Raw genomic sequence first — 24,952 nt, forward strand, 5'->3', positions numbered from 1 at the left:
TTTATTAAGAGCATTTAAATCACAAAACCAGCATAGGTTACTGCAAATCCAGTTAAAATCTTGCTCAATGATACTAACAACAGCAATAGCTCTCATCTTAAATATATTCAGTGCACACATCTTGAGCTGTCTTAGCATCTGCAGTGTTAAGTTCAGATTTTCTTCTTTTGCTTTACCCTTGCATTGCAGTCAGCTTCAAGCTCAGGGGATGGGAATTCTTCTATTATAATATAACATTAACCTATCAATATCATTATAATTTGAACTTGAACCATAGAGTTGCAATAACATGTTTGTTTTTAGAGGAATTTTGGCTTGTGCAACTTTATTTTCAGTGATAAGAATCCATAATCACATATATTTTTAGGAACGATATGTAACATGTCTGCAATTATGGCTGATTCATAACTCATATAGCTTCCCCACAATTCTCTATCTGTGTAGGAAATATGGAAAGACTGGAAGCTAGGACAGAGGTTGCCATGACAAATGAGCTTAGTTGTTTTGTGAGATAAATTGAATTGGAATGGAATGGCAATTCTAGTTGTCAATCAGTGGGTTTACATCTCTGAAAGAGATTGTATATGGATGTGCCTAACCAACAGTTTCAACAGCTCTTGTGAGGTGTGCCAAAGCCACCTTGTCATTCTTCATTCAGTTCTTACTTCCTGTGAATTTTCATGGAGGCAGAGTTGGTATTTCTTCTTTGTGTGTGGACAAAAGTCACAAAAATGAAACCTTGCTAACTCAAGTTATTCATCATAGGAAACTCTACTCAGTTACAGTAGGGACTCTTCTTGGCCCCTTATGTGATTACATAGTTCACTAAGTCCTTATGATTTTTAGGGTTGATGTTTTCCATTGGTCCTCAAACCAACCATCAAAGTGCAGTATTTTGATAAGTTGTGACATGTAGATAATAAAAAACAACTTCTTGGCTTTGACTCTGTTTCTCCCAATGTACTGTTTTTCATTATATCATCAAGAATTTCTAAAGCTGTTGGCAAATCTTTAAAGAGATCTTTGGCAAATATATGGTCTACTTTCTGGAGGTATAGGCATTGAAATGAGCGCCTATGCTTTCATTTTTAAGTTCCAGATCTAATTTGGGTCTCTTCTTGATGCCCTTGAAATCCATATGTTCCAGAGAATAAAATGTTCCATTATTTTTCTTTCTTTTTTTAAAAAGATTTTTATTCATTTATTTGACAGATGGAGATCACAAATAGGCAGAGAGGCAGGCAGAGAGAGAGAAGGAAGCAGGATCCCTGCTGAGCAGAGAGCCCAGTGTGGGGCTTGATCCAAGGAACCTGGGATCATGACCCAAGCCAAAGGCAGAGGCATTAACTCACTGATCCACCCAGGCACCTGTCCATTATTTTTCTTATTTTCACTTTAAGCTTCTAAGATTAACCAATCAAAGCCATACAGTGTAATTTGAGAACCCAGAGTCTTCAGAGGCCCAAGTCCATTTTCAAACATGTTATTCAATCCATTGGGAATATTCAGAACAACTTGTGTAGTGGCTTATATATTTCATTGGCACCTCTGATCAGGAACCTCTCAGAGAAACCCCAGCGTATCCATAACAGCGTGACTACAATGTCTACTGCTATCATCTCCTTCCCATGTCTTGACTTTCATTTAGTTTTTTTTTTCAATTTCTTTTCCCCTCTTCTGCACATTGAATAACTCTTCAGTTCTTCCTTCCAGTTCATTAATTCTCTCTTTCATTGTATCTAATGCTATATCCATCCACTGTGTTTTTAGTTCATTTATTATGTGTTTCTTTTTTTTTTTTCACCTAGAAGTTCTATTTGGTTCTTTTTTCAAATCTACCTGATCACATTTCATAGTTCCTATACCTTATTATACCTCAAATATTCTTTTTGTAAAAAGAATTATATCAAACCTAACCACTTTATATTTCCTAATTGGTAATTCCAATATCAGCCATTTTTGTAACTATAATCCTATTGTTATTTCTACTTATTCTCATTCAAATGTCTTGTTTCCTCTTGTGTTTTGTATTTTTATATTTTAGTGAGTTTATAATTACCTGAGGAAATACTTGAGGCCTTTGCTTAAGGTATGTATATTTACCTAGGAAGGCATTAGTAATCTTGAATTACTTTAAATTAAATTCTAAGGGGGCATGTGGGTGGCTCAGTCCTTAAACAACTGTCTTTGGCTCAGGTCATGATCCTGGAGTTCTGGAATTGAGCCCTGCATCAGGCTCTGTGCTCCCTGAGAAGTCTGCTTCTCTCTCTCCCACTACCCCTGCTTGTGTTCCCTCTCTTGCTGTGTCTCTGTCAAATAAATAAATAAGATCTTTAAAAAAATTAAATTCTAAGGTTAGGTATTTGGGGATCACATATGGAGTATAAATTCCAGATTCTGGCTCTAAAACCTTATGAGAACTACTTGTGAATAGGAATTTTAGTCTCTACTCAGAGTCAAGATTGAGATAAAATATTTCTTTACTATGTTCTTTTGTGGGCTAGATTTTCTTCTTTTGGTTTACCCTTGCATTAAAGATGTCAATTTCTGGGTCCTGGCCTATTTAGGTTTTTGTGTGTGTGTTCATCCTGTTCAGGTCCTAGGCATTGTATCTTTATCCCTTCCTTGATTTCCATTAAAATGAAGACTCTAGGCCACCAGGAATAAGCAAATGTTTTCAGGGTCCGATTACTTTAGGGTGGTTACCTCTGAAAATTTGTATTTTCTTATATTTTTAGACTCTAATGATTTCCATTTTTTTCCTGACAACTCATTTAAGCATTTTAACATCTTTTATCCAGCATTTTTAGGTGTCATAAGCCAGGAAGTTCTTCATAATATTTATTCTTTAATTTGTGGGAAGTGGAAGTTTGGGAGTATTCTTACATACTCTAATTTACAAGGTTTCTATTGTAAAGTAAGCTGAATTGAGGAATTGACATAGTTCTTCTCCTGCCCCAGTAAAAAAAAAAAAAGTCCTCTGAACACTCAAATTCCTGAGCTTTTGGAGCCACATTATAATTTTGCCTCATTATAGCATGGTTGCTACTGTCCTGTGTAACCCTGGACAACTTATGCCAGTAGAAGATAGACTAAATATAGAGAGAGTGATGAGAAACAATGTCTGGTTCATGGATCAGTACTCACCCTGAGTTACCTACTCTGAGATTCACAACCACCTAATGAAATGGGTGGCATTGCTTTCATTTTATAAATAAGAAATCTAAGCCTCAGTGATGTTAAGTAACTCATCAGAAGAAGACAGGAGGAGCTGGAATGTTCTGCAAGATCATCCAGGCATGTCTTCCTAGAACAAGCCTTCAGAGGATCCTGTAGGTCAGTCATTTGTTCATTTATCCATCCATCCATCCATCCATCCATCCATCCGTGAATTCATTCAATAAACCTTTCTTGAGAACTTGCCATGTGTGTCACGCTGTGCTAGATACTGACAAGAAAAATGGATAAGATAAAGAGCTTACATTCTTATGCGGAAGATGTATAAACAATTTTAGTATATTACAATTTTAATATATTTAATAAATTGTATATTTAATAATATAATATAAATGATTTAATATAAATTTAATATATTTAATTTAAAATATAACAATTTAAATTAAATGATAGGGATTTTGAGAACATTGGGAAGGGCATTACCACTGACACCAGCTCATGTATAGTTGGGGTGGGAAAAGGGAAGGTGGTTGCTGACTGAAATGGGTGGTGAGATAGAGGATAGAGGTAGGAACATCAATAACAAGTAAAGATGGAGCATTCTTTTGGGAGATGGCTGCTCCTTTTTCTCTAAAAGAAGTGGAAATAATAAGAGCTTAAAACTATTGTCTTTAAAAAGGATTTATTCCTTACAGTTACTGGCACAAAAGCTTTTCAGATTCTGCCACTTGCTGGATGGAACAGATCAGTGATGGTTTGGTTATCCAGCTTGTGATCTTTTCTGGAATTGAAACATCACACAGAAGAAAGACTTGTCTGGTACAACTGCTTTTAACTGTGTTTTCTTCTTGATTGTTTAAGACCTTATATCAGAAACTCTAATCCAATTTTCTCATACCCCATCTCCCTACTGGTCAACAAAGGTTCCATGCTGGGTCTTGCAAAATTAAGCTGTAAGCTTTTCTTCTACCAAAGGTTCAAATCTGAGCACAGATGTCAGAGTTAATCCAGTTACCCTGGCACTCTTAAACCCCTAGAAAAGTAGATTTGTCTTGATGCCTTTTTAATGGTACAGAATTTTCCTCCACACAGCAACTTTCTTCACTTTCTTGGTTATACCTAATTGGGTTTATCTTTGTCTGAACCAACATGATGGACAGACCTCTTGGCAAGAGGACTGTGTTTACTTCTAGGGCTTAAAATGTGGGTCATAGACACTGCTAGCGACTAAATATCCACTGGGAATCCTTATCCCCCTCTAGCTGTTTGTTCTGAAAACAAAACTGTCATCAATGATCCTGGAAAACAGAACCTGGAGCTTTAAGGATGTGTAGAAGTTACATGATATTACAGCTAAACTGAGTATGCCCAGTGGTGTTAATTGGGGTCAACTTCCAACATGTTTTTGAGGTCTGTGATTGCTATCATTACAGCTTAAGTCTCAAAGGCTTCACATTTATCACTAGTCTAACCCAATCCCTGGTCTTCTAGATAAGTCATTTGCCATCATAGTTGAACATAGAATTTGAGATTGGGGTCTTTCTTAACTCAATTTCTGCTGAATGATCTCTACTCAGTTCTTTATATCTGTAATTCTTGGCAGTACAGTTTGGACAGGACAGAAAGACTTGTATCAAATTCTGACTATAAATGCTTTTTAAATATATTACCTTGGGCAAATGACTCAACCTTCATCAGCTTCTTCACGTGCAAAATTGGACAATAATGTTCATTTCAAGGGTTTCTTTGAGGACTAATTGAAATGTATGTAAAGCACCTAGTAGAGGACATGGGCTTAGAATGAGTGCTCAGTAAATAAAATAAGTAGTGTCATTCTGATTTCCTTATTAACAAAGCAATCATGTCTTCAGTTCTACCAAGAATGGGTTGCTGACTGATTGCCAAGAAAAGAGGGACTACAGATTTAGGTTTAAGATTGTATGGAGAACAATAATGAAAAGTCAAATGGAGACTGGTAGACTGAGTTCCTACACTCACCTCTGTCCTGTCTTTGGCAAATACTTTACAATATTGCAAGAAATACTAAACAAAATGGAAGGATGTTAATAAGGTGAGTGATGTTGAAATTATGCCATTTTTTGCAGTCCTGATCCTGTCTGTTGCCATAGCCTGAGTCCATCATCCCCATTGTGTACAGGTCTCTGTTGGCTGCTCTTTGCTTCTCATTCCAGGATTCTTAAGATCACTTTGTCTTGTGTGCCAGGAGTTGGCTCTTAAACTAAAGGAGCTCTGTTGGGTGTGGTGATGAAGGAGGCATGCTGAAAAGTGACTGTAAGAAAAGCCCAGCCACAGTTGTATACTGGATGCTGTGATAGGAATGTGGGAAAAATGGCCATGAGACAGCATCTCTGTCCTTAAACTGCTCACCACAGTTCAGTGCGTGAGACTGACCAGCACACAGACAATGCCATTGCAGAGCAGTGAGTGTCACACAGGTTTCAACAGAGAGTTCTAGGAGTCACAGCCCAGATATAGGGACATTAATGCTCAAAGGTAAAGATGTAAATAAGGAGGCAGCCAGAAGAACTGACATGTGTGCACATGTTTAGTGGGGTATAAGGTGGGAGTAGGAATGTGAGGAAGAGACAGACAAGGAGCATTTGGAAAATGCTTCTGGTGTGAAGGTACACTTTTGCGGTGCTTGGAGGTGAGAAGAGCAAGGGATACTTGAGGAACTGTTTGCTAAACTGCTACTGATGCCCCACCTTGCCTCTCTGGTGTCTGGTGAATGGGCTCTTTTGTCTATGAAAGATTCCCCGGTGACCTGCCCAGCAGCAAGGTGGAGTATTCCTCTGCTCTGAAGACCCACTGTGAGAGCCTAGTCCTTTTCTCATTTCATCTCTTCAGTATTTATTTCTTTTTTTCTCTCTTCCTCCTCCTTTACTTCCCTAAATGTTTCTACTGCTACTCTGTGCTATGTTGAAGGAGCTTTGCTGCAATGTGGAACTCTCAGGGAACAAACCCACAGGGGTAGGATCTGGGGTGCAGTCGGTGGCGACCTTCCTCCCTAGGCATTCCCTGTTCATCAGGCATTGACACTCACAACCTGAGCTTCCTGCTGTGTTGAGCCCCCACTTTGGCCCTGGTCCCTAATCCCCAGGGCCTCTTTGCAAGCTTTCTTCTAAAAGAGGGCTTTGCTTTCAGCTCCTGTGTTCAGAAAAGAAACCATAGTGTTTCTTCCTGCATCCCGTTCTGTCTCTCAACTCCTAAGTGAAAGTGTTTTACAGTCATCAGAATCCTGACCAGGAAAATCAACCATAATCCACCATGCACAGAAATATCGTTGCCACAATTTCAGTCTTCCTCCTTCTTCCTCTCTCTCTGTCCCTTTTTCTCCCCAACCCCTCTCCCTTATGTCTCCTCTCTCACTCTCCATTTCTCTCCCCTTCTCTTCTCCCTCCCACCATGTACAAAAAATCTCTTAGCTGTCTCTCCTCAACTTTCAAAGCTTTTAAAATGATCATTTCCCAGTTTCCCAGTCTCTCAGCCCTTTCCATGCAATCCAAAATTTATGTCTTTCTAAAAGTCTAACTAATATTTATTGAGACTCTAATATATGCTACATGACACACACACACACACACACACACACACACAGTGATTATATCTACTCTTTTAGGTGAAAAAATTAAAGGTCAGAGATATAAAGTAATTTGACTAAGATCAGCTAGTTTATAGCTGAAAATTCAGTTCAAGTCTGACTTAATAGGAATACAAAATTCCTTTTGTATTTTATAATTTTTTTCTGATTGTGAAACATTTATGTAGAAAAATTCACAGATGTACCTTCATCTTAATTTTATTTTATTAAAAGAAAACAAATTAAGAATATATAGACTAAAAAGTAAAAAAATAAATAAATAAGTAAAGATGTACCTTCCCATATGCTGCATCCTAACTCACCATTAACATTTTATGGCTTATGTTCTGTCTTTATCTTATACAGTCTTAAATAAATATTTATAAAATTGGCACATATAAATGCATGTATATATTTTTCCAGCTTAATTGAGATATATAATAATATGCACACATATAACCTTGTGTAAGTTTAAGGTATACAATGTGATAATTTGATACACATATATTACAAAATGATTGCCAAAATAAGATAACATATCAATTACCTCATGTAATTATCTCTTTTGTACAAAAGACTTGGTGAAAATATTTAAGTTCTACTTTCTTATTAACTGTTAAGTACACAAAATGGTATTATTAAAATACTAGTCATCACGCTGTGCGTTAGACCCCCAGAACTCATTCATCTTATAACTGGAAATTTGTATCCTGTGACCAACATCTTCCCCTTACCCCAATCTCCAGCTCCCAGCCCCCACCATTCTACTTTCTATTTTTGAGTTTGGTTTTTTAATTCCATGTATAAGTGATATCATACAATATTTGTCTTTCTCTGACTTATTTCACTTAACATGATATGTATGTATACATTATATATATATATGTACACACATATATATATAATTTTCTACAACTGATTAATTTCAGGCTGAATTTCACCTATTCACACCCTTTTCAGAAGTATATAAAATCATTCCACTGAACATCTTCTAACAATAACTTCTTAAAAAATATTTGTCAGTTGTTTGTTGATAAACAATTACATCATTGTTTAGATTCATAATTCTTGGATTCCTACTACATTGAATATTTTTCAAATGTGTATTGATTGTTAATATTTCTTAATTTCATTTTCTTTAGAGTAAGGTTTGGCAAACTAAGTCCATGGGCCAAATCTAGTTCTCAGTCTGTTTCTGAAAGCAGAACTTTATTGGGATATAGCCACACCTCTTTCATTTATGTATTTTCTATGACTGCTTTTGTGCCTTTTTTGCAGAGTTGTGTAATTGTGACAGAAACAGTATGGTCTGCAAAGCTTAAAATATGGACCTTTACAAATCTGGACCTTTACATAAAGTTTGCTCACCCCTGCTCTTGAGAATAAACTCCTATATTGTCAATCTCCTATTTCCTTTATCTTGTATTTTCAGTACTTTTCTCATATGTCTTGAGTTGATTTTCTTCATGCTACTCCTCCTCAGTAAAAGAGATATCTCTCTGTGTTTTCCAATAAGCAAGATGCAGGGATTTCCCTTGATTGTCCTTGCTGAATCCCAGCCTTCTGGCTGAGCCCTTTCTCAGATCTATGGAAAGATGATTGTACATTTCACGCTAATTCCCAGTGTCCAGCTGGTGCTCATGTGACCTGGCTCTGAGATTTTAAGAGAAGGTTTTCTATCACCATTCACTGTCTGTTTCACTGATGTAAACCATTAATGAAATCACTGGTATTTCTATTATTTTTGAGAGGCATTATGATATAATTTTTAGAAACATGGATCCTGGAATCAGATTGTCTCGTTCAAGTATTAGGTCTACCACTTATTTTTTTTTAAATTTTTTATTTCTTTTCAGCATAACAGTATTCGTTGTTTTTTGTACCACACCCAGTGCTCCATGCAATCTGTGCCCTCTCTAATACCCACCACCTGGTTACCCCAACCTCCCACCCCCTGCCTCTTCAAAACCCTCAGATTGTTTTTCAGAGTCCGTAGTCTCTCATGGTTCACCTCCCCTTCCAATTTCCCTCAACTCCCTTCTCCTCTCCATCTCCCCTTGTCCTCCATGATATTTGTTACGCTCCACAAATAAGTGAAACCATATGATAATTGACTCTCTCTGCTTGACTTATTTCACTCAGCATAATCTCTTCCAGTCCCGTCCCTGTTGCTACAAAAGTTGGGTATTCATCCTTTCTGATGGAGGCATAATATTCCATAATGTATATGGACAATATCTTCCTTATCCATTCGTCCACTGAAGGGCATCTTGGTTCTTTCCACGGCTTGGCAACCATGGCCATTGCTGCTATAAACATTGGGATACAGATGGCCCTTCTTTTCACTACATCTGTATCTTTGGGGTAAATACCCAGTAGTGCAATTGCAGGGTCATAGGGAAGCTCTATTTTTAATTTCTTGAGGAATCTCCACACTGTTCTCCAAAGTAGCTGCACCAACTTGCATTCCCACCAACAGTGTAAGAGGGTTCCCTTTCTCCACATCCTCTCCAACACATGTTGTTTCCTGTCTTGCTAATTTTGGCCATTCTAACTGGTGTAAGGTGGTATCTCAATGTGGTTTTAATTTGAATCTCCCTGATGGCTAGTGATGATGAACATTTTTTCATGTGTCTGATAGCCATTTGTATGTCTTCATTGGAGAAGTGTCTGTTCATATCTTCTGCCCATTTTTTGATATGATTATCTGTTTTGTGTGTGTTGAGTTTGAGGAGTTCTTTATAGATCCTGGATATCAACCTTTTGTCTGTACTGTCATTTGCAAATATCTTCTCCCATTCCGTGGGTTGCCTCTTTGTTTTGTTGACTGTTTCCTTTGCCGTGCAGAAGCTTTTGATCTTGATGAAGTCCCAAAAATTCATTTTTGCTTTTGTTTCCTTTGCCTTTGGAGACATATCTTGAAAGAAGTTGCTGTGGCTGACATCGAAGAGGTTACTGCTTATGTTCTCCTCTAGGATTCTGATGGATTCTTGTCTCCCGTTGAGGTCTTTTATCCATTTTGAGTTTATCTTTGTGTACGGTGTAAGAGAATGGTTGAGTTTCATTCTTCTACATATAGCTGTCCAGTTTTCCCAGCACCATTTATTGAAGAGACTGTCTTTTTTCCATTGTATATTTTTTCCTGTTTTGTCGAAGATTATTTGACTATAGAGTTGAGGGTCCATATCTGGGCTCTCTACTCTGTTCCACTGGTCTATGTGTCTGTTTTTATGCCAGCTTGTCTCCAGGTCTACCACTTATTAACTGTGAATTTGGGCAAATTACTTTTACTTGTTTGCCAGTTTCCCATCATCCATAAAAGTCATGGGGATTATGCTATTATCTTTCTCATATGGTTGTAAATGAGACTGTGCTCCCTGGGACATCCATGGGCTCTTCAACATTTCCCAGCCTCCCTTGCTGTGATTTGGGCCATGTGACTACTTCTGGCCAATGGCCTGGGAGTGGAAAAGTCATATGTTATTTCAAGACTGGGGCAGGTAAGAGCCAGTTTGCCCTCTGCATCCCTCTCTTTCTATACAACAGTGTCCTTGGGTGGTATCTCAAGGTGGAGGGTCCCTGAATCCTTGAGTTATGAGGTGCAGGAGAGTCACTGCTTACCCAAATCAAACCTTGAATGAATAAGAAATAAACTTGTGCCAAAGATGGAGATTTTGGAGTTACTTTATTTTCCCCATGACATAGCTATGCTAGTATTCTGACGAATACAGGGTTGTTCTAAACACTAACTAATATATAAAAAGCACTTGGATGAATGCCTAGCATATTAGGTGCTATAAGAATGTTTTCCTACTTATCCCTCTTCTTATTATTAAAAAGATGATAATTCTTAGCATTGACTCTTTTGCTTTCTACTCATACCTTTATCCCTCTACTTACTCTATAAAGAAACACCTACATAAGGATGGATACACACACACACACACACACACACACACACACACACAATATTGTCATAGAGAAGTTAGTGGTCTATAAGTAGGTCTAGAATATGACTTAAAGTAAGTCTTAAGTAAGTCTTAAATATGACTCTGTGTCCCTTAGCAAGAGAAAGGAATATGTGTGTCTTGTTACCTTCTCTCGGGTTGCTAATAGTTTTGTTTCATGTGGGAACGCACAGACACTCATTTTGTTTTCCCAGTACATTTCATTTTGCCTTAAGGTTAGTAGAAATTTCTCCCAGATTCTGCAGTAGGCTGCTTTATCTCTCAGTGTTAATCATTTTCATCTTTTTCTGAGTCTCCATTGATTCTTTATCAAACCATCAGTCTTGTTTCTGATCTCCACTGGTATTCACTCACTCATGCTTCTTACACAGATTACAGTCAGTCCATACATTCTTCATAAAGTTATTTTCATTCCAAAGCTGTTTGCTTTGATTACTCTTTCATTAGTTGGAACATGGAACACAGGAAAATAGATGTGATTAAGAGAGTTGCTGAAGTTCAGTATTTTCAATCCCCTATATTGTTGCTCATTTCGAATACCAAGCCATCCTTTGTTTCTTCTTTGATATATCAGTTCTGCATAATTTAACTTACTTGTTCTTGGAAAATGTAACCCTATTATTCACTGTCTACATCTGAGCTCCAGTGTATATCATCTCTCCTTGCTCTTTTGGAGTCAATAGATTTAAGAAAGTGTAAATGGGCCAATGATTTAATGTGGAGTGGAAAAATGAGTAGAGTGCAAATCATGAGGGGATTTAAATTTGAAACTTAAGACTTTGCATTGTATGGAATGTGGTAACTCCATACAATATGCATTTTGGAATGATGATCCTGGTAAGAAACACAGAAGACAGTGAAGAGGAGGGAGATAAGGAGGCCGGAACAAGGTGAATAAGAATGTGTGTGTGGCCCAAAAGCATTTGGTTTACCAACTCACCCTTCAGGGTATAGGGAGGAATGATAAAACAGTTGTGAGGAAGGTAGAACTGATAGGACTTGATGTCTGGCTAAAGAGGCCATAGGGTGATTCTAGGTTTTTTATTTGAGTCACTGTGAGTGTTGGTGTCATTTATTCATCAAAGTTCATCCCACAAGAGGCAAAGATTTTTGGAGAAGGTAATTTCTTTTTTGTATGTGTTCTGTTTGAGATGTCTTCAGGATATCCCGTTGGGATGTCTGAAAGGCATTTGAATGTATAAGTGCAAGCTCAGAGAAGGTAGGCAGAGTAGGGAAGAGTAAAGAAGTAGCTCAGTAATTGTCAGTGTAGCAGAGACAGCTGAGAGGTGGCAGTACCACTGGTGGAGCCCTGAGGTGTGCGAATAGGCAGCTGGGACCTGAGGAACAGCAGCAGTGTTACTAAGGGATAGCATTAGTCTGCTGTGCCCATGACACCCAGGGGGGTCCTGGGGATTCTAAAGGTGAGAGAATCCTAATGGAAAAGAAATAGGTGTTCAGCTGATGTTGATGTCCTGATGTTCAACTGATGGGGCTCTGGAGCCAGCAAAAGCTGACATATTAAAGTGATCTCATCAGCACGTACATGCAGAATGGCTTATCCATTTGTCCTCCAAGGATTATCTTACTATTCAGTAATGGAAATACTTCATGTTTTTCTCTTCAAAATACTATCTTGGTCTTTTTCCTCTCTCATCCACACAGAGATTATTGCCCCAAATGGAGGCAGCATATTGTGAAAATAGCAGGGACTTCAGAAACCTTTATTTTAGATCTACATTCTGGGTAGAAACTTACTAACTAGGTAAAATTGGTAAAAATGGCTTTGCTTCCCTGAGCCTCAGTTTCCTTGGGAATCTCACATACTGTTGAGAAGTTTAACCAAGGTAATATAAAAACATTTGAAACAGTTTTATTTATTTTAAATGATTGGTACTTATTTAAATGATTGGTACTTTCATGTCAGGTTGTCTTCCAGAGACATTTTTCTTCTCCACAAAAGAGCGTCAGTGTACCACTTTCTGGCAAATGCTCCAGTGCCCTTCACTGAGGCCCAAGAACCCTACCCTCATTTTAATGACTGTTAGCTTTATCTTCCTTTCAGGTGTACATCTGATAGACTCTGACTAATTAAGTAGGGTTCTTTTTCACTTTGATGAAGTTCCAGAAAAACATTCAACAAAACAGATGGGTTCCCTAACCCTTTTATGTGGGCCTTGGAAATTGCAGTCAAATCCTCTGGTAGTACAGCCTTGTGTAAAGCAACTTCATTTTTCTGAGCACTGTGGACAGAGATCTCTGCTGCCTCTGTTTCTCTTTCTGCCCATGAAGGTCTCATCTGTCTCACTGATCTCTTTGAGATTTGTGATCTTGAATTCCTCTTTTATTTATCCTTGTGGTCATTGATTGAACTTCACATCCTCTCAGTAGTTTTTGGCCTGGGGAATTATGTAGATTCCTCTAATCTTCTGTAAATGATATAGCCATTTTACTGGGATGTTCAAATACTTGATAAAAGATAGGGCTCTGTCCACCAAAACACTGTGGTCATAGTTTGGTTATGGCCTCACTGAGAAAACACACAGAGATGAATTTTAATGGTTCTTGTATTTTCTTTTCATCTACTTCAAGATAGATTCTTTGTGTGGCTCCTTCCCTTTGTCATTATTAGCCTGGGACCAAGGGCACTGAGTACAGTTGGGAAGCCTGACTCACAATCCCTAATCTTGGACCTCAGAGATATCTTAAAGGTGAAGCTTATGTACTGGAGGATTTCCAAAGCAATATGGAAGGACCATTCTCCTTTTCTTGGCCAGTCTTATTGATTTTTAGGAAAAGGAGCCATTACCACAACCTCTTTAATCCATGTCATTGTTTGAATATCTCTTTGTCCCTTTCAACAGTTAAATACTTAGTGTTTTATATCCTAAAGTGACCTGCATCTGACTATAGATCACTTTGTTTTATCTTAACTACCTTCAGAAAAATGATTGAAGCTACTATCCTCATAGGCACCTTATAAGTCTTATTGCTCTAAACTATTTTAAAATTAGTAACTGGTGGAAAATTATTTTATAACATTTGTGAACAGTGTCATAGCCTACTGAAGAGCTTTTTAACATAATAATGACCTCTTTTTTTTTTTTTTTTTTTTTTTTTTTTAATCTCTGGAGTTGCCCTTCTGTTTTCTGAAGTTACTTTAAGGATCATCTTTCAGAAGAAAAACAACCTGGCATATAAACCACTTCTGAGCCTGTTTATCCAGAGTGCAGAGTGAAGATACTATTAGGTGTGAAAAAACAATTAATTTCATGGGTATTAAGCAGTAGTTTCAAGATTCATCTTCAGGGGTCAAGTGTCTCAGGCCGCTGTTGAACAAGAGGATGTTGATGCAATGCCCCTGAGGAAGACAAGAAGTTAGACTGAATATTGCTGAATTTGTTTTTTGAATAAATATTTGGAAAGATGCACCCTTTACTTTTCATCTTTTCACCTGCATAACCAATTAAACATCTATAAAAATAAAAAGTCCACAACGAGGACCAGATGTACCTCCTGGGAAAGTGAAGAGGGGTGGGAGAAAAGGAGTGGGTGGATGACCAGGAAAGGGAAGACAAATGAAGCAGCCAGAGATGTGTCTCAGGAAGAGCCTGGGGAGATGATTCTGGAACCTCCTTGGTCTCTGAACTAGACTGGAAAGTTTCAGGCTGAGCTAAGAACTCATAAATACCACTTGAGTTAAACATTTATTTGAATATGGAAACTTATGCACAGGACTCAGGGTTAAAGGTTAACAGGCAGTGTTTCAAAAACAATTTCTCTAAGTAGGTAGTAATAGACTACAACTAGTGTCTTCTGTCCCCACATTAAAACAAGAAACTGATTCAAATGAACTAATGCATCCTGGATTCAAAATTATAAAAAAGCTATGATTGAGAAATTAAGGAAAGCTGAAAGCTTAAAATAGAAATAAAAGAACTATATATTATATAGCATATAACAGATATTGGGAAGTTATTTGTGCATATGTTGATCTTTCTGAATAGATAGTAGTTCAAGGAAAGACTTTGTCTTCATGTTTCTGTTCCTCACAGTGGGTTAACTTAATAAACAGGAGTTGAAGTCAATTCAAGTCAACTTCACACTTGTATTGTGGTTGTATATTGTGTATGCAGAAGAAAAAAAATCAATGAAATTGTTTATAATACCAAGAATCCCCTAAACTGGATTTAATTGACCTGTACCTTCAAACTGGGAAAAACAGAAAAAAATGATATACTTATTACTTAGTAAAATTAAGGTATATGTTTTAAGCAACTAGAGATAAATCCAGCTGTTATGTTTCACACACCCCAAAATCAAGTGGACTGAAAATAGATTACTAACCAGCACAACCATCACAATTATAGCAAACATTCAGAGTAGAGACACTATTCCAGGTATTTTATATATTAGTGCATTTAATTCTCATAAAACCCTTTAAGATAGCTAAGTATTGTCCTCATTTTACAAAGAAATAAACTGAGGCACAGAGAGGTTATACTACTTGCCCAAGGTCATACAACCAGTTAGTGGCAGGACCTGGATTTGAATCAATGAAGTTATGTTCTAGACTGGGGTGGACCCTTACTTTACTACTTCACTATGGTACTGTGAAAAAAGCTGGAGTAAGCATAGAAAAAAAATACTGTAAAATTACTAGATAAGGAGCATTTCATTTCATGTGGAATATTCAAGGAAGACTTTATAAAGGAGGCACAATGTGAGTTAAACAAATGAGTTGGATGTTAGCAGGTGGAGAAGGAAATAGATCATGGAAGAATGGGGTGGGTTTGCAATGATGGATGGAGGAGATGAAGGAAGGTGTTTCAGATGAGAAAAAAAGGAGAAGAAATAGTATGGAGTAAGATAATTTGGGGAAATAGTAGATAGACCAATTTAGTTAGAGAAGACAAATGTAGTGCTGACCCAGGAGATAACCTTGGAAAAGCACAGATGATGGAGGGGTGAATTTGATCCCTAAGGCAAAAGGGAAGCTATTGAAAACTTTTAAGCTAGTAAATGACATGAATAGAAAACAGTCCTGGCTTTCTCTAGACCAACAATGGGCCTAGAGACTCGGAAACCAATCCTGCTCCATGACTGAATTTAATTAAAAGTCAATCCCAAATATAGAGCATGGGTTTCAAGGGTCTCAAATCTTAGTTGTACAATTATGTTGTTTACTTTCCTTTCCACATTAAAGGACTATTGTAGATCCTAAGAAGATATTAATGGTAAGAACAAACAAAACTAGCTCTGTCCTCAGAAAGCTAATGATCTAGTGGGAGAAGACATAATGTACAAGATAAAATAAGTAAAAATAATATAGGAATGTTACTGATAAAAGAAAAGAGAGAAAAAAAACAAGAAGGGAAGGGAACAAGAATAGTGAGGGTGTTGAATTTTGGACAGACTTTACTTTTGAGTAAAGACTTAAAGAAGTTAAGGAGTAAGCCTTGTGGAAGAAGAGCTTTCCAGGAAGAAGGAAGAGCAAGGGCAAAGGCCCTGGGGTGGAAGCATGCTTGGAATATCTGAAGAAGAGGGTGGCATGGATAGTGTAGGGAATAAGGGTGAGATTAACAGCAGATAGTGAGCAAGATAAGTTAGAGACAGATTAACATAGGTCCTCCTGCAGGTAGTGAGAACTTAACCTTTACTCTGAGGACACTGGTTTTTAAGCAGAGGACTGACATGATCTGACTAATATTTTAAAGGAATCAGTGTGGCTAGCATGTTGAGATTGGGCCATGAGGATAAATATGAGGTAGGAGACAAAAGCAAAAGCAGGGAGACCTGTTAGGAGTAGGGTGGTCGCAATAGAGAGCGTATTCAATCTTGAATATATTTTTAAGATAGGGCCTATAGAATATTCTGATGGACAAGATGGGGAATGTAAGGTGTGGAGAGGAGGTAGTCAAGGACAGCATGATGGATTTTTGCCTGAATTACTGGATTATTGGAGGAATTGTTTCTTTTGATAGTAGTGGAAAGAGAGCTGTTATGGCCTCAATTTAACATGGAACAGTTTGGGAAATGTCTACTAGACATTCAAGTAGAAATATCAAGCAGGAATATAGATATAAGAAATGGGGTTCATATTGGGGTTGTAGTGCATGGATGGTAGTAAAGACATAAACTGGCTGAGGTCACCTAAAGAGTGAGCATAGATAGAAAAGTAGAGGTCCAGTTACTGATCCCTGGACACTGAACATTCAGAGACTGGAGGAAGGAGAATCAGCAAAAGAATCCAAGAACAAATGGCCAGTGAGGTAGGAAGAAAACAAAGTCAGTGTGATGTCCTAAAAGCCAGGGGAAGACAAGTTTTCAAGAAGAAAGTTATCAATGCTGCTGATGGGGCAAATAAGATGAGGCCTGAAAAATAAGCCCTCGACGTAGCAACATAGAGGCCATTGTGACCTTGAAGAGCAGAAGGAGAGAGTGTGGGTAAGTGGGTTTCAGAAACTGGACCAGTCTACTTAATTTTAGTAACGCCATTCTCTTGGCTTGACATCTACTGGGTACCAGTGGAGAAAAGGTTTTGTTTTATTTTGTTTTTGAAGTGTTTTCATGGAGCTCTGCCTGTGCATGGCTTTTATCATGTGTTAATTTGTGATTCAAGGGTTTTCTTGCCATTAAACCCATATATTTTTAAAAAATTTATTTATTTATTTGACAGAGGGAGAGAGATCACAAGTAGGCAGAGCAGCAGGCAGAGAGAGAGGGGGACGCAGCCTCCCTGCGGAGCAGAGAGCTGGATGTGGGGCTCGATCCCAGGACCTTGAGATCACGACCTGAGCCAAAGGCAGAGGTTTAACCCACTGAGTCCCCCAGGTGCTCCCAATAAACCCATATTGATGGAATCTTTCTCTGGGCAAAAGCATGGGAATGCAGAGAAATGGGAGACATAATTCTAGTGGTTGCTATTATGCCCACTTCCTCTTCCTTCACTCTGGATTCATGCTTCACTGTGGCAAACATATGGCTTCGGTTGCCTCCCTTCCAATCAATAGCAGGCAGCTGACCTAGGCTTGGTCAACCAGAATGCCACATTTCCTTTGTCACAGTGACTGGTTCAAGGGCCAGCACCAGCCATCATGCCAAAAGCTCCACCCTCTAGTGTGCCTGGCTTGGGGAGAGATGGGTACCAGTGCCTGGAAGGAGAGAAGTCTTCAGCTCCCCCTAGAGGCCACAAACTGTCAATATGCATAAGGTCGGAGGCTGTGCACCTTCCCAGAGCAAATGTCAGGCCCCATTAGCAAGTGGGCAATTGTCACTGCAGGGAGATCCCTGGCAGAAGGGCAAGTCACACAGGGACCCTCCCTTTCCGACTTGGCCCCCAACAGCTGACTCAGTACTTCATTAGAGTGACAAGAGCTGCCTGGCTGTTTTGCATTATCAGCATCCATTACAAAGCCACATGATAAATGATGGCCTGTTTCCTCACTTCTGTTTTTGAGGGCACCACAAAAGGACATCACACTCAACAGTCATGCTGGCCCAGAACTCCCCCTGCCCCCACCCTCCCATCCCCACCAGGAGTAAGATTCTCTCCAGTGCCTGACTGATCACAGGAATGGCAGGACTCCAGCTGAAGCTGGAGAGAGAGGAAGGATGGGCAGTGGGATTAAAGTGAATGGAAAAGTTAAAAGAGTGAAAATTTTTATTTTTGCAATGTGCCCCTCTGCTAACCATTATTTCAAAGCTTCCTGAATGGAAACAAATCAGGAAATAGCAGTGGGACTAATAAAACCTTACAGAGAACAGCTGGGGATAGCATTGGTGATCATTAATAATACCACTATTGTGTGGGACCTTTGGTCATACATAAGCTTGGCTAATATCCCTTTTTCCCAAATAGCCCCAAGTTTGTTTTTTGGACAATAAAAGTGTGATTCAGAAAGTTAAGTGACTTGCCCAAGATCACCGCCACAGTGGATCAAGACAGAACAAAAAGTTCAAGTTATGTTCTTGAATTTGTTTCTTTACCCCTCCAAGTTGGATGTGTTTAACTTTCCTGGTTGTGCTCTTGTGTTACCCCTTCAACCCTGGTGGGGGATCCAACTCATTTTCAGTGTCAGCTAACATGGCTAACAACGTTACTTTCAACAGAAAGACAGAAAAAGAGTGTCCTAGAACAAATCTCTGTCGCTTTCTCTGGTAATTGACCTGGTTGAACTGGTCTGAATATCGCCGTATGCAAAAGCAGTTCAGACCTTAAAAAATTTATTTTCTTTGATTCTCTGTTCCTTCTCTTTTCCCTCCTGGTCCTCAATTTTTAAAATTCACACTGATCTTAGCTTCTCTTTCTGTTCATTTGCTCTTTCATTCATCCATCAAATGAGTTCATAAAGCAGCAATCTTTATTGAGCACTTACTATGGGCCAGGTGTCATGCTAAGTTCTGGAAGGACAAGGGCCCATTCTAATTTAGGGGCTAGGAAATCTTTCCCCAAGGCAGGACTGTCTAAGCTGCCTGACTGACTAAGCTGGGACTTGAGGGATGAGAAGGCTTTAGCCAGGTGAGGAGGGGGCTCAAAGAGTCTTCCAGGATAGGAAGTACATGTACTTGGAGGCAATAAAAAGCAGAGCCCCTAAGGCAAGTGCCAATGTGTTCAATCAGTGAGGAGGGGACTTGGAAAGGTAGACCAGAATCATGAAGACATTTAAGGAGTGTTGACTTTCTTACAAGAAAGATGGGTAGCTGGGAGGATTTTAAATACACATACTTCTAGTTCCATCCCTCCCTCTCATCATTAAACCATAATGGCTATGGGAGAAAATCAAACACTTTTCGATAAATACCTGAGTTCTCAGGCTCTGGCCACTCCCATACCTCTAACCATGGGTATGAATTCCCCCCAGGACCTCAGATTACAGTAAATTAATCTGCCTTGGTGAAGAGAGGAGGGAGCAGCGCCAAGAACTACTGATCATCCCATGGCCAGATCTAGTTTCAAGAGTGGCCCTGAAAAGAAAATAGTTAAGAGAACGCCAGGGACCAAGGCAATTGAGAGAAGGGGATTAGGGAATAAGCACAGCTAGGAAGAAACAATTCAGTCCTAAAATTCTGTGATCCAAGGCCAAATTCCATGAGTGCTTCACAAGACACCAAGCAGCACTCGTAACTGCATGAGGAATCAAAACCCTAGGCTCCTTGTTTCCTGTTGATTTGTTTTGAGTGTGCCCTTTAGATTCCAGTTCTTAGTCTCCTCTTAGGGAATGGAATCTTGGAACGTATGCCCCCCACCCGCTTTTTTTTCTTTTTAACTTTTTTACCCCTCCTTTTCACCCAGACACAACCCTGTTCCAAAGAGCTGTCCCTGTTGAAATCATCTTCTTGTTGTTCCTACTGCTTCAAAGTCATCCCCTCTGCTGCCCATGGAGAATAACTATCTTGTCTGAAGCCTCCCTGATAGAGGAAGAGAGGGAATGCAAGTCTCAGGGTAGCCAATCATTGGTTCTACCTCAGGACCTTTGTTTGGGCTGCTGTGTCAGCCCAGACACCTTCTTGAGAGATCTGCCTAGCTATTTGCCTTTGCTTATAAATTATCTTCTTCCCAAGGCCCACCCAACCTTATTTAATACCACCCACCTGCCCAATCCTCCTTACCCTGCTTTTCTTGTCTTTTGTTGTTGTTGTTGTTGTACATCTGTCTTAAAATATATGTCATTTACTGATTTACTATGCTTATTTTTTTTATTGTTGTTTTCTCTAACTACAATATAAGCTCACTGAGGGCATAGGTATGTCCCAAATGTATAAGAGCAGCATGTTCTCATCAAATATTCAGAGTGGAGGAATGCTCTTTCAGCAGAATGATACACAATTTTCTCCATTGCTACTTTCAAACCAGGTAGGCAGTAGATGCAGTTATCAAGGTGCATGGTGTTATGCACTGATAACTATCTCTGCTCTCCTCTGAGTTATTCTCAACATTCAGTCAATTCTCCTTAGATGTATCAATGAAACAAAAGATAAGGAATGGATCTCTGATAGGCATTGAGGACCAAAGGGAAAAGGTTTGATGCCTATAGGCAAACTTATAAGCAAATGCTTTTAAAATGGGGGAGAGAGGGATTTCTGAATCCTGGAGAACTGTCCCATCATATGGACCCTCATGAAATCAGGAGGTGTCAGGCCAGCAAACATTGACCACACTTTAATCAACAAGGTCCGTGAAGAATTTACATACAGGAAGTCATCCATTTTTAATATTGCAATTGCTTTCCTGTTTTCCTTTATTTGGTATGTTACCACAGGATCCCAGTTCCAACAGTTTTGTTGGAATGCTTTCCTCTCCTATTTTTCTTTTTTAAATTTGGATGCAGGCTGATATTTCCAGACAGCAAACGTTCTTTCATTATTAAAGAAAATGCGGAGGCTGGGTCTGTTAGGCTGAACAAAGCCGGACTGATGTAAAGGGTGAGGGTCACAAAAGTAGTGTGATTTTAAGTGGTAAGGCTGAAAGTGAGCTCTTCTGGGGAACAGTGTGAAAGGTTGTACAACCAGCAGAGAAGGTTGGGATGTGGGCTGGGTAAGCCAGCCCAGAGAAGCAGGAGACTCTTCGCCGAGCTGGCAGGACTTGAAGTAAGTCCCTAGTTGTCCAGCTCCCACCCCAGTTCTACCTCACCACACCCTCGTGGTGCTGAAGGGAGGCACTCCTTACACACCCAAAGCAGTCCAAGCCTCTCTTGGATGTGTTTTTCTGGCCAATTATCTGTTACCCAGCTGACATTTTGTAGACTTTTTTTGTTTTTCAAGCACCAAAATTGTAAAGTTTCACAACCGTTTGATTATAATTCACAATTGACCTTTGCTTGTTTTATCCTTTGGTTTGCTCTTTGCAGAGGCTGATTGGCAAAGCCTGGGTGGGAACAGAAGCAAAAGCACTCGAGAGCTTTCCTGAACACAGATTCTTCATTGTAATGAAATTAATGGTGAGCTATGTTTGGCCCGGCTAATGCAATTCACTGGGTCCCAAGTCATAAGCCTAGTCCTCCCCTCTGTGTGGATGAAGGACTTGGAGTTGGATTAATGGACTGTTAGTCCTTCCTAGTGTCTACTCCCTGGTCTTCAGTGGGCCTCTGGGGTCCTGGGTTATGCAGCATTTCAGCACTGCCACAGTGGTCCCAAGAAAGGCCCTTTCCTCTCTGAGAAGCAGCCCCAGACTTCCTGCCCTGACTTTGCTCATGTTTCCATGATTTCTCCTAGAAATCTTGATGGTTCTGTGTCCCTGCAAGTCCTAAATTGTTGATCCCAACCTCCTTCTATGTCTCTTGTTTGGTGTCTCTGAGTCACATTCAGATGTCCAGATTGGGTTCCTTTTTGCTGTAGCAGGCTCTACCTGTTTTTCTGGTGACCTCAGCAGAATTTTAAAGGAAATGGTTTCATAGAACAGAAAGACTTTAAGCACACTCATCTGTCACAAAGACAAGGATTAACACTGCAACTAAGATAGGAACGACCCAGAATTTTCCACATTCAAAATTATTTCAAACATTAACCTGTTGATCCAAATGGAGTTGAGCAGTGAGCAATGCCAACCCCATAATAGAAAAGCGAACTTGTCAAGGTTGAATCATTCATTGCTAGTCAAGGCAGAAGCCCAGCATAGAACTCTCACCACTTCTACCACCTCCAGAACAGGAGTTACGTTTTAGGAAAACAAAACTTTCCACCTAATAAGAGTCAAGCAAAGAGCTCTTGTTCTAGAGACTCAGCATCATTATCTCAAGCATCCATACACTGAAAAAAATTACATTTTTGAGCAAGAATTAGCTGATTAATATCCCATACCTTGTCCAACAAACAATATAGGAAATACATGCATATAATAAAATATAAGTTTAAAATTGAATAACAGGGCCAGAGAAGTGTAAATTAGAACAAGTACAAAATAAAGATGAAGGAACTAAAAACATCTTACACAGTTACAATAATTGAGCAGTAAATTAACCTCAAAGTTTTCTGATAGCCAAAACAAAGAAAGAAGTAGGGTCATTTAAAAAAACATTATTATTCACTAGGGAAAAAATACTCTTTCCTCAGGAAGCAAAGCAGTTTGGTTTTGGTTCTGAAGATGTCTCATGGAAGACTTCAGCAAACGAAGGAATGTTTTCATGAAATGTTTTAAGATATATTCCTTGAAATTAAACCTTGGGTAGGCTGTGGAATCTCTCTGAATAGCAGTTTACCACAATGTCAATCCATTTTAGAGGACCCATCACCCATGCTTGGGCAAAGCTGAAGCTGACACATTTTTATTAAATGTATCTAAAAATGTCATGTGTGCAGCACTGTACTAGTGCTCTGGGAACATAAGATTTAAAAAAGAGAGAGATGTGGTCTTTGTCCCCTGCATCCATAGCCCAGTGAAGGGGAACACATAAAAACACAAATAATTCTCATACAGAGTAGCTTGTTGTCTTAGTTGGTTTGGGTTGCTAAGACAGAATACCATAGGCTGGGTGGCTTACACAACAGACATTTATTTCTCACTGTTCTTCAAGTTGGTAAATCCATGATCAAGACACTGACAGAAACAGTGTCTGGTGAGGACCTTCTTTCTGGTTTGCAGAGGGCTGTCTCCTCGATGTATCCTTACATGGCAGAGAGCTGAGAGAGGGCACAAACTCTCCTGTCTCTTCTTATAGGGGCACTAATCTCATTCATGAGGATCCCAACCTCAGATCTCAGACTAGATCACTTCCCAAAGACTAATGCTCCCTAATACCATCACATCGGGGTTAGGATTTCGACATCTGAATCCTGGGGGACACAAACATTCAGTCCATAACACTTGTGTTTAGTGTTGTTTTAAAGTGTAAACAAACAGCTTTGGGAAAAATTCATTTTCAAAAGAAATTTTTCCTACCCTTCTGATATAATTATGTTATGAGGCTGGACTCAGACAGTTCTGAAACTACTTAAGCATAAGAGTAGCTACAGACTCCAGGGTTTTCTCTGACTGACTTGGTGAGAAATGTGCCAATCCCTAAACCAACCTCACCAGCCAGGGTGCAGTGCTCTTGGATCTCTAGAAGCAGCTTGGGCCACATGCCCATCCTGGTAGCTGGGACTGAGACCAGGGAGGTGCGATTGTCCAAGGGAAGGTATACATTCTGTTGCCAAAATAAAGGCTGCTGGGAAGCTCAAAGTCCTCAAATATCCACCCCCTGGTTTTCCCTTCTTCAAATATGTCCCCTGTTTACTAGGTAAGACAATTTGGTTTCTTCTGAGATCCCTATGACCCAGATACAGTGGTTTATATATACCTGAATTTGGGGGAGACACAGCAAACATATATCATTTATTTTTCTTATTATTGGGAGAGAAATAGTTAACTGTAAGGAAGCAAAAGTTCTGCCTCCTTTTCTGGTTAAAGCAGATTAATTTATAAAATGTTCCCTATCACCTCATTGTGTTACCAGGGAAGCTTGGTGGAAATCCTCCAGCTCTTGTGCTGTTCCTTAAGTCCTGTGCCCCTATTAGCCACCAAATCCTGCTTGGGTCACTTAACTCCAGAATAGTGAGACTGAAAAACAGACACACACACTAAGAGCCTCACCGTGAAGAATTAATCAGCTCTTGATGTGAATTAGGGCATAAGACCAAGGAACACACTTACATATACCACGGTAGGAGGGGCCCTCTTTAGACTGCATCATGGGGATTTGGGGGCTGCATCTTTGACGTCCAGGCAGTTGACCGAAGTTTGTCCAAAGAGATATAGCTCTCCACTCAGATCACACAGTACTGTTAGCATATTTGTACCTGTCAAGGGAATGTATGAACAGGGGCATGGGTAATGCAAAATAAAAGATAATGTCAAACATCATTTTCTTCCCAAGCCAATTTTTTATACTGTATATGCAATATGTCATCATGGCAACGCACACTTGAGATATGTTAGCCATTGCACAATTATATAGAACAGACTTACCTGTCTAATTCTGTTGAGCTGGAAATCATTTTTCCCATCATCTCCAAAATCTCAATGGAAAATTTCCCCTGGGATGTCCCTTTTGAACCTCAAATTCAGTATGTCAGTAAGACTTCTGTATGACCCAAACCTCAGAATTATGTTATTTTCATCTCCTTTTCTCTACAAATTATTTATCAGTCTTCTTGTTAATCAACCTGTCTTCCCCCTCAGTGAATACCTACTGAACTCCTTCTATTCCACTGGCACTGTGCAAGGCTCTGG

The 24,952-nt window shown here is 39.3% G+C and overlaps 1 pseudogene; it reads right to left on the bottom strand.

Moving 5' to 3' along the window:
* Nucleotides 1-201: 201 nt before the first annotated feature.
* LOC116875087 lies at nt 202-24,726 on the bottom strand (annotated as a pseudogene).
* Between the last annotated feature and the right edge of the window lie 226 nt (nt 24,727-24,952).

Source organism: Lontra canadensis, unplaced genomic scaffold, assembly GCF_010015895.1.
Source record: "Lontra canadensis isolate GAN:19392208 unplaced genomic scaffold, GSC_riverotter_1.0 scaffold1, whole genome shotgun sequence".
In the NCBI taxonomy this organism is placed as follows: Eukaryota; Metazoa; Chordata; class Mammalia; order Carnivora; family Mustelidae; genus Lontra; species Lontra canadensis.